Source organism: Amblyraja radiata, chromosome 16 (assembly GCF_010909765.2).
Source record: "Amblyraja radiata isolate CabotCenter1 chromosome 16, sAmbRad1.1.pri, whole genome shotgun sequence".
NCBI classification, from domain to species: domain Eukaryota; kingdom Metazoa; phylum Chordata; class Chondrichthyes; order Rajiformes; family Rajidae; genus Amblyraja; species Amblyraja radiata.
Window position 1 is genome coordinate 36,706,608 of NC_045971.1, and position 8,213 is coordinate 36,714,820.

Consider the following 8,213-nt stretch of genomic DNA (forward strand, 5'->3'; position numbering starts at 1 on the left):
GTTAGAGACAATTATTAAAGAAACACTAACGGGGCACTTGGATAAACATGACTTCATCGGACAGAACCAGCATGGTTTTGTGAAGGGGAAATCCTGTTTAACGAATCTGCTCGAATTCTTTGAGGAAGTAACAACCCGGGTGGATAAAGGGGAACCGGTGGATGTGGTATACTTGGACTTCCAAAAGGCTTTTGACAAGGTGCCACATAAGAGACAATTGCTAAAAATCAAAAATTATGGGATTGGGGGTAATATATTAGCATGGGTAGAGGATTGGCTGACAAATAGGAAGCAGAGAGTGGGGATAAATGGTTCATACTCGGGATGGCAACCGGTAACTAGCGGGGTTCCGCAAGGGTCGGTGCTGGGACCCCAGTTGTTCACAATTTATATAAATGATTTGGAGGAGGGAACCAAGTGTAATATATCAAAATTTGCGGACGATACAAAAATGGGAGGAAAAGTTGGGGATGAGGAGGATAGGAAGAGTCTGCAAATGGATATAGATAAGCTAGGTGAGTGGGCAACAACTTGGCAGATGAAATTTAATACTAATAAATGTGAAGTCATTCACTTTGGGAAAAAAAATGATAGGGCAAGTTATTTTCTAAATGAGGAGAAGCTGCGTTGTAATGCAACGCAAAGGGATCTAGGGGTATTAGTACATGAATCACTAAAGGTCAGTATGCAGGTGCAGCAAGCAATCAGGAAGGCCAATGGAGTTTTGGCCTTTATTGCTAGGGGGATTGAGTATAAAAACACGGAGGTCTTGCTGCAGCTGTACACAGTATTAGTGAGACCACATTTGGAATACTGTGTACAGTTCTGGGGTCCATACTTAAGGAAGGATGTACTAGCCCTGGAGGCAGTGCAGCGAAGGTTTACAAGATTAATTCCTGCAATGAGGGGATTGACATATGAGGAAAGGTTAAGTAAGCTGGAGCTCTACTCTTTGGAGTTTAGGAGAATGAGAGGCGATCTCATTGAAACATATAAGATCGTGAGGGGCCTTGATCGGGTGGATTCACCGAGGATGTTCCCAATGATCGGGGAAACTAGAACTAGGGGACATAGTTGCAGAATAAGGGGGGGCTCTTTTAAAACTGAGATGAGGAAGAACTTCTTCACCAAGAGGGTGGTTAATTTATGGAATTCACTGCCCCAGGGAGCAGTGGAAGCAGAAACGTTAAATATATTTAAGTCTAGAATAGATGGTTTTTTAGCTGCCGAGGGGATAAGGGGCTACGGGGAGAGGGCAGGGATATGGACCTAGGTATGGTTAGTATAGTGAGACCTGAGTGATCTCCTGGACAAGTGTCGATCGCCTGGATTGGGGTCGGAGAGGAATTTCCCGGATTTTTTTTCCCGAATTGGACCTGGGTTTTTATCCGGTTTTTTGCCTCCCCCAGGAGATCACGCGGTTCTTGGGGTGGAGAGGGGTGATAGCGGTATGAAGGGGAGGGTAGTGTCTTGTGTTCTGTGTCTTGTGTCTACTGTTTGTGGGTAAGTGTGTCTGTTTAGTGTTCAGCCATGAGCGAATGGCGGTGCGGGCTCGACGGACCTGGTGGTCTACTCTCGCACCTACTTTCTATGTTTCTATGTTTCTATAAAGAATGTAAAACGAATCTTAAGAGAGAAATTAGAAAAGCTAAAAGAAGATATGAGGTTGCTTTGGCAAGTAAGGTGAAAGTAAATCCAAAGGGTTTCTACAGCTATATTAATAGCAAAAGGATAACGAGGGATAAAATTAGTCCATTAGAGAGACAGAGTGGACAGCTATCTGCAGAGCCAAAAGAGATGGGGGAGATATTGAACAATTTCTTTTCTTCGGTATTCACCAAGGAGAAGGATATTGAATTATGTGAAGTAAGGGAAACAAGTAGAGCAGCTATGGAAACTTTGAGATTCAAAGAAGAAGAAGTACTGACACTTTTGAAAAATATAAAAGTGGATAAGTCTCCAGGTCCTGACAGGATATTCCCTAGGACATTGAGGGAAGTTAGTGTAGAAACAGCAGGGCTATGACAGAAATATTTCAAATGTCATTAGAAACGGATTGGAGTACTGCGCATGTTATTCCATTGTTTAAAAAGGGTTCTAAGAGTAAACGATTGGAGTACTGCGCATGTTATTCCATTGTTTAAAAAGGGTTCTAAGAGTAAACCTAGCAATTATAGACCTGTTAGTTTGACGTCAGTGGTGGGCAAATTAATGGAAAGGATACTTAGAGATAATATATATAAGCATCTGAAAAAACAGGGACTGATTACGAACAGTCAACATGGATTTTTGCCTGGAAGGTCATGTTTGACATCTTCTTGAATTTTTTGAAGAGGTTACTAGGGAAATTGATGAGGGTAAAGCAGTGGATGTTGTCGATATGGACTTTAGTAAGGCCTTTGACAAGATTCCTCATGGAAGGTTGGTTAAGAAGGTTCAATTGTTGGGTATTAATGGTGGAGTAGCAAGATGGATTCAACATCGGCTGAATGGGAGCTGCCAGAGAGTAAAGGTGGATGGCTGTTTGTCAGGTTGGAGGCCGGTGACTAGTGGGGTGCCTCAGGTATCTGTGTTGGGTCCACTGTTGTTTGTCATGTACATCAATGATCTGGATGATGGTGTGGTAAATTGGATTAGTAAGTATGCAGATGATACTAAGATAGGTGGTGTTGTGGATAATGAAGTAGATTTCCAAAGTCTACAGAGAGATCACCCAGTCCTGAAACAGTTGGTTTTTACGATTTTGTTGCACCATATGCTTCCAAAAAATCAATAAATGGAGACCAACTCGTAAAGAATTGGTCTCATTTATCTGTTATGAGGAATCGCATTTCTACAAGATGTGCTGTGTCCAACATATTTATAATCCACATTTTCAGCGTTGGTATGGGTGTATTTTTCCAAAATTGAAGTATGTTTTTTTGCTATTATTAACCCATAATTAAAAAATGAATTTTGAAATGTGTTCAATTTATTCCCGTCTCCCGTTAGTCCAAGTGTAATCATTTCAGTGTTAGGCTCCATTTTTATCTTGAATAATTCTGTTAATATATCAAAAATATCGCACCAGAATTTATGAAGTTTTATGCAGGAAACAAAAGAATGTGATATAGTGGCATTTTGAGATAAACATTTGTCACAAATGGGAGACGTATTTTGATAAAATGTATTCAGTCTAGTTTTTGAATAATATAATCTATGTATAATTTTTAATTGAATTAAGTTATGTCTTACATTAATCGAACATTTATGTATATATATCAAATACTTTTCCCGTTTCTTTCATAATTTTTATCATTATTCTCGTTCCCAATCTTCTCTAAGTGCCTCTGTCGATGGTAGTACTATATTTAAAATACTACCATATAGATATGATATTAATTTCTGTGAGTCAGCCTTAATATTTGAAGTGCAAAATGCAAGGCAACGCAGGTTTGCAGCCCAGTAATAAAAGCGAAAATTTGGGAGAGCCAGGCCACCAGCAGCCTTGGTTTTTTGAAGGTGGGCCTTATTATGACGAGGCTGCTTAGCTCTCCATATATAGGAGGAAATAACTGAGTCAAGATGGTCAAAGAAGGACCTGGGGATAGAAACCGGTAAAGCCTGAAAAAGGTATAAGCATTTTGGTAAAATGGTCATTTTGATTAAATTTATCCGGCCGACAAGTGACATTGAGAAGGGTGACCACTGTGTTAGTGTCTGTTTGATCTGGTTTAACAGAATGATAAAATTCTCTTTGAAAAGATCCCTATATTTCCTCGTAACTGAAATGCCCATGTATGAGAGCTTGTTTTTTCAATGTTGAATGGCAAGTTGGTAAGATCCGAGAGTTGTACTTCACAGTTAATGGGAAACAGTTCGCGTTTTCCAAGATTTATCTTATAACCTGATAATTTACCAAAATTATTTAGCAGTGACATAGCAGAATGCAGAGAGGTGCCTGGGTTTGAGACAAAAAGCAAAATGCACAGATCTTTTCAATAGTGGACTCACAGCATGCCTTCTTCTCACTACCTTTGCACCAGAACAGTCAGCACCTCTTCACCTTCACCTACAATGAACAACAGTTTACATGGACCCGGTTGCCCCAAGGGTTTGTGACTTCCCCAACATTATTTTCCAGATGTCTCCAAGAACAGTTGCAGAGCCTAAGCATTCAGTGTGGCTCCACCCTCATCCAAGACTATGACTATGATATAGTTGGGATCACGGAGACATGGCTCCAGGGTGACCAAGGCTGGGTGCTGAACATCCAGGGATATTCAATATTCAGGAGGGATAGAGAGAACGGAAAAGGAGGTGGGGTAGCGTTGCTGATTAGAGAGGAGATTAACGCAATAGAAAGGAAGGACATTAATTTGGAGGATGTGGAATCGGTATGGGTAGAGCTGAGAAACACTAAGGGGCAGAAAACGCTGATGGGTGTTGTGTACAGGCCACCTAACAGTAGTAGTGAAGTTGGAGATGGTATCAAACAGGAAATTAGAAATGCGTGCGACAAAGGCAAAACCGTTATAAAGGGTGACTTCAATCTACATATAGATTGGGTGAATCAAATTGGCAGGGGTGCTGAGGAAGAGGATTTCTTGGAATGTATGCGGGATAGTTATCTAAATCAACATGTAGAGGAACCAACGAGAGAGCAGGCTATTTTAGACTGGGTATTAAGTAATGAGGAAGGGTTAGTTAGCAGTCTTGTTGTACGTGCCCCCTTGGGCAAGAGTGACCATAATATGGTTGAGTTCTTTATTAGGATGGAGAGTGACATTGTTAATTCAGAAACAATGGTTCTGAACTTAAAGAAAGGTAACTTTGAGGGTATGAGACGTGAATTGGCCAAGATTGACTGGCAATTAATTCTAAAAGGGTTGACGGTGGATATGCAATGGAAGACATTTAAAGACTGCATGGATGAACTACAAAAATTGTTCATCCCAGTTTGGCAAAAGAATAAATCAGGGAAGGTAGTGCATCCGTGGATAACAAGGGAAATCAGGGATAGTATCAAAGCGAAGGATGATGCGTACAAATTAGCCAGAAAAAGCAGCATACCGGAGGACTGGGAGAAATTCAGAGACCAGCAGAGGAGGACAACGGGCTTAATTAGGAAAGGAAAAATAGATTATGAAAGAAAACTGTCAGGGAACATAAAAACTGACTGCAAAAGTTTTTATAGATATGTGAAAATGATCTGGATGAGGGAATTGAAGGCAATATCTCCAAGTTTGCGGATGACACTAAGCTGGGGGGCAGTGTTAGCTGTGAGGAGGATGCTAGGAGACTGCAAGGTGACTTGGATAGGCTGGGTGAGTGGGCAAATGTTTGGCAGATGCAGTATAATGTGGATAAATGTGAGGTTATCCATTTTGGTGGCAAAAACAGGAAAGCAGACTATTATCTAAATGGTGGCCGACTAGGAAAAGGGGAGATGCAGCGAGACCTGGGTGTCATGGTACACCAGTCATTGAAAGTAGGCATGCAGGTGCAGCAGGCAGTGAAGTAAGCGAATGGTATGTTAGCTTTCATAGCAAAAGGATTTGAGTATAGGAGCAGGGAGGTTCTACTGCAGTTGTACAGGGTCTTGGTGAGACCACACCTGGAGTATTGCGTACAGTTTTGGTCTCCAAATCTGAGGAAGGACATTATTGCCATAGAGGGAGTGCAGAGAAGGTTCGCCAGACTGATTCCTGGGATGTCAGGACTGTCTTATGAAGAAAGACTGGATAGACTTGGTTTATACTCTCTAGAATTTAGGAGATTGAGAGGGGATCTTATAGAAACTTATAAAATTCTTAAGGGGTTGGACAGGGTAGATGCAGGAAGATTGCTCCCGATGTTGGGGAAGTCCATGACAAGGGGTCACAGCTTAAGGATAAGGGGGAAATCCTTTAAAACCGAGATGACAATCACTTTTTTCACACAGAGCTCTCTGCCACAGAGGGTAGTCGAGGCCAGTGCATTGGCTATATTTAAGAGGGAGTTAGATGTGGCCCTTGTGGCTAAGGGGATCAGAGGGTATGGAGAGAAGGCAGGTACGGGATACTGTGTTGGATGATCAGCCATGATCATATTGAATGGCGGTGCAGGCTCGAAGGGCCGAATGGCCTACTCCTGCACCTAATTTCTATGTTTCTATGTTTCTATGTGGATGATTTGCTTGTGGCCAGCCAGAATGAACAAAGCAACTGCAGATACCACTCAGTTATTGACTCATCTATCATCATTGAGATATGTGGTTTCCCAATCAAAGGTGCTAATGGCTCAGCAGAAGGTGATGTTTCTTGGTGTGATACAATCAACAACAGAGCAGGGTCTGGAGAACAGCCGAATCAAACCGATCTGTGAATTGTCTGCACCACGAGACAGACAGTGGCTCGGCGTGGTAAACTATTGCCGATAGTGAATGTCCTACATTGCTCTGGACACTAACAAAGCTGACGCCATACACGAGCATGGAGGGCGAGTTTCAATGAGGAAGCTCAAGAAAAAAGTATCTGATACAGGCACCAGCATTAGGAAGGCCACTCTGCGACTGACTGTTCTAGTTATACTATACAATCCTCGCTGAATGCTCCACTGTGGTCCTTACTCTGAAACATGGCGATAAACATCGACCAGTGGCCTATTATTCATTAAAACGTGATCCGGTAGCACGGGGACATCCCTTATGCACAGATTTTGACTGCGACTTCCAACAGTTTACAGTCAGCTGCCAATGTGACTCTACAACAAGATATAACAGTGTACAGTTCTCACTCAGTTGTGGCCCTGCTGGGACAGTTGTAGACTCAGCACCTCACTATGGCCCGCCAGAATAAATATGAGATAGACCTAGTGAATCCGGCATCCTTTCTTGCCCATCCACCGGAGGAACTAGCGGAATCAGGGCACGACTGCCTTTTTGTGATTAAAGAAGATAGTCTGTTGGGGAAGATTTGACCGATATTCCCATGACAAACCCTAACTTAACTCTGTATGTAGATAGGAGTGCATCAATTGGACCACTAGGTAAAATACTTTCAGGATACGCATTTATAAGTAAGAAAGGGTGCAGAGAGGATTGGCAAGGATGTTGCCATGACCTGATGGTTTGAGCTGTCGAGATTAAGGTTGGTCAAGGTGGGACTCTATTCCCTGGAGTGGAGGAGGGGTGATTATAGAGGTGTATATGATACGATAGAACTTTATTTATCCCAGGAGGGAAATTGATCTGCCAGCAATCATAAAAACACAAAATACATGAAATCTGAAATTAAAGTGATGAGTGGAAAGGATTGGGGATGTGCAAAGATTGGGGAGGGAAGTCCGTCTCAGTCTACCCCACAACAGAAGGGGGAGGAATTGTACAGTTTGATAGCCACAGGGAAGAAGGATCTCCTGTAGCGTTCTGTCCTGCATCTTGGTGGAACCAGTCTGTTGCTGAAGGTGCTCCTCAGGTTGACTATGTGAGCTGTATTGTCCAGGATGCTCCACACTTTGGTCAATGCCTTCCTGATGAGTTTGTCATTGACTACACCTCTGTATTCAGCTTCTCTCCCCTCACTGATGCAGCTCACAATTGCAGAGTCAACTGAAAACTTCTGCAGGTGGCAGGAGACGGAGTTATATCAGAAGTCCGAGGTGTAGATGGTGAACAGGAAGGGAGAGAGGACCGTCCCCTGTGGGTCTCCTGTGTTGCTCACCACCATGTCCTTGCCTGACATATTGTGGTCGTCCAGTCGGGTAGTTGTTGATCCAGGACACCAATGGAGCATCCACCCGCATCTTCGTTTATTTGTTCCTTAGCAGTGCAGGCCGGACGGTGTTAAAAGCACTGGAGAAGTCAAAGAACATGACTCTCACAATGCTTCCCGGCGTATCCGGGTGAGCATAGGAACGATGGAACAGGTGGATGATGGCGTCCTCAACCCCCATCTTTGTTTGATAAATGAACTGCAGGGGGTCCAGGTAGGGTTTAACCAGGGGACACAGGTGAGTGAGCACCACCTCTCCAGGGTCTTCATCTTGTGTGAAGTCAGTGCAGAGGAAGTGGACCAGGGAAGGTACACAAAAAAGATGGAGAAACTCAGCGGGTGCAGCAGCATCTATGAAGAAGCTCTGAAGAAGGGTTTCGGCCCGAAACGTTGCCTATTTCCTTCGCTCCATTGATGCTGGTGAACCCGCTGAGGTTCTCCAGCTTCTTTGTGTGCCTTCGATTTTCCAGCATCTGCAGT